Source organism: Belonocnema kinseyi, chromosome 6 (assembly GCF_010883055.1).
Source record: "Belonocnema kinseyi isolate 2016_QV_RU_SX_M_011 chromosome 6, B_treatae_v1, whole genome shotgun sequence".
NCBI classification, from domain to species: domain Eukaryota; kingdom Metazoa; phylum Arthropoda; class Insecta; order Hymenoptera; family Cynipidae; genus Belonocnema; species Belonocnema kinseyi.
Genome location: NC_046662.1, coordinates 20,569,905 through 20,572,707, shown reverse-complemented (window position 1 = coordinate 20,572,707; position 2,803 = coordinate 20,569,905). Strand labels below are relative to the sequence as shown.

General features: G+C 26.9%; 1 protein-coding gene across 5 annotated transcripts in view; it reads right to left on the bottom strand.

Annotated features, from left to right (window-relative positions):
• LOC117174566 (inositol-trisphosphate 3-kinase B) overlaps positions 1–2,803 on the bottom strand; it is a 157,529-nt gene that overhangs the window by 9,178 nt on the left and 145,548 nt on the right. The gene's annotated exons all lie outside the window — the stretch shown is intronic.

The following is a 2,803-nucleotide window of genomic DNA, read 5'->3' as shown; positions in this document are numbered from 1 at the left end:
CCCACCCGAAACGAAACACAAACCATCTTCCCCCTTTTTAACGTTACGCACGATGTGAACGCTCCCTTATTATACGAACACACACACACACCCAAAATAATTTGAAGGGATTTCAAAAGATTTCAAACGATTACAAATATTCTAGGACTTTTAAAAATATTTCAAGGAATTTTAAGAGCTTAAGAAAGTTTCCAAAGGAATTGAAATATTTTCACAGAATATTAAATAATATAAATAATTTTAAACAGATTTTAATAATTGGAAGGCATTTGAAAGAATATAAGGGTAGTTTTAAAACAGCCAACACATTTTCGAGAGCTTTAAAAAGCTTCAAGAGATTTCAAACGATTTCAAAGTATTTTAAATATTTTACAGTATTTAAAAAGATTTCACGGCATTTTCAAAAGATTAATACATTATATTATACTATACATTATTTTTATGGATTCCAAAGAATTTATTCATAAGAATTGAGGTATTTATAAGATTTCAAAGATTTTCAAATATTTCAAAGTGTTTCCAAAGATTTAAAAAAACTATTGATATTTCAAAAAGTTCCGAAGAATTGAAACATCGAGTATTTTAAAAGATTCCAAAGAATTTTCAATCTACTTCAACGAATTCAAGGGTATTTAAAAAAAATCTAAGAAATTTGGTAAAGCTTTAAAAGGTTTAAATTTTTTTAATAATTTAAAGTATTTTAGGATGTTTAAAAAAATCCCACGGTATTTTGAAGAGATTTAAACATTTTCAGGAAATTAATAAAAATTTGAATGATTTTAGGGGATTTCAAAAGCATCTCATATTTGATATTTTAAAAGCACTCAAGGAATTTTAAAATGATTTCAATAATTTGAAGGGATTTTAAGGATTTTTGGGTATTTAAAAATTTGTAAACGGATTTCAAAAGATTTTACAGGATTTCAAATATATATAGGGCCTTTTTAATTGATTTCAATAATTTGAAGGAATTTCGAAAGGTTTGGAATATTTTAGAGCATTTAAAAAGATTCCAAAACATTGTCAAGATATTTATAAAATGTCAAGGAATTTCAAAGGATTTTAATGATTTTAAGGGATTTGAACAAATTTTCAAGGGGTTGTAAAGAATTTCGGAAGATATCGAACGATTTTACAGGACCAATAATATAATTTTCAATTATTTAAAAATATTCCATGAGTTCTTATAAGATTTCTGAAGATATAAGTGATTCAAAAGAATTTAAAAAGCTTTCAAGGTATTCAAATCAATTTTCCATCATATTTCAATGGACTTCAAAGAATTTATTGACAAGAAGTGACGGATATTGTAGGATTTCAATTATTTTATAAGATTTTCGTATATTTTTTGCCGTTTATTTGAATTCATTTGGAATTGACCCTCAATTATTATTAATTTATCCTGAATTATTTTTAATTCTTTAGAATTCTCTTGAATTTTTGCAATTCACTTGTATTCTTAGACATTTTATTAAATTCTTTTGAATTCCCTTAATTTGTGCTAAACTTATTTCAAACTTACTGAATTCAATGAAATTTGGTCATATTTTACAATTGTTTTCAAGTCACCATGAATTTATATGAATATCATTGAATTCTTTTTATTTCCCTTAAATTCTTCTGAATTCACTCCTATTTTACTGAAATCAGTATAATTTTTTAAACTTTTTTCTATTCATTTGAATTAAAATGAATTTCTTTTAATTGACCTGGAATACTGATAAAGTTCATGCAATTCTTTTAAATTCAAAAGTACATTAGTCAATTTTTATATCATAAATTAGTCAGTTTTTGTTATTCGGCTCTAGCAGCCCTACGAATAATAAGTATAAAATTTACAAATTTAAATTACATTTTTCTCCATTTAGAAAAGTTTCTGTATTAAAGATATTTTAAAAGACATTTAAATAAAATAAATAAATAAAACTTTTAATAAAAGACATTTTAAAAGATTACAATGTTCAACTTTATCATTTCAATATTAATGGTCATGCAAAATGAAAATTTATTTAGAAACATCAGGAAAGAGTCAGGGAATTTTAAGTATATAGTTTTTCGGCCACCCTGCTGACTTCAACCCTTAAACGGCCAAAACGCCACTACCGGTACACTGCTTTTCAACGGCCAATAACTAAGACTATTCGACACTAGAAAAAATTGAGACACATATATTTTTATTGCTTAAGATCTCTTCTTTCCGACGGTGTCAATGAAATTCCTCAAAAAATTTATTTATTATCCCAAAATGCAGTTTCAACAAAAAAAAACGTGATTTTCCGTGCCTATTTTTTTTGTGAACCATTTTCCAAAGCTTTTCGAGTCTGTAATTAACCTGGAATCTCACTAACCGGTGGAATAAATGTCTAAACTTTGAGAATCCATGGTTTAAAGATCGATATTTTGTTTTAGTATTTTCAAAATGGCGTCTTAATGGCAAAATTTTTGTGAAAAAAATTCATGAATTTTTTTACAATAAACGATGCGCTCTTCGGGAAAATCATCAAGAATAAAAAGTTCTTGTAATCAGCCAAGGAATACGCCTGCATTTTTTCGAAGCATTTTGAGTAAAATTTTGGATTTTGCATATGAACAATTTTTGCAAAATTCAAAATTTTGCTCAAAACGCTCCGGAAAAATTCAGGCGTATTCCTCGGCCGATTACAAGAACTTTTTATTCTTGACAAATTTTCCGAAAAGTGCGTAGTTTTTCAATAAAAAATTTCCAACGACTTCGTAACCTTTATTGCACTCTGACATCAAACCACACCTTCACCGCATTGTCATCCTGGGAATTTTCGAGTAC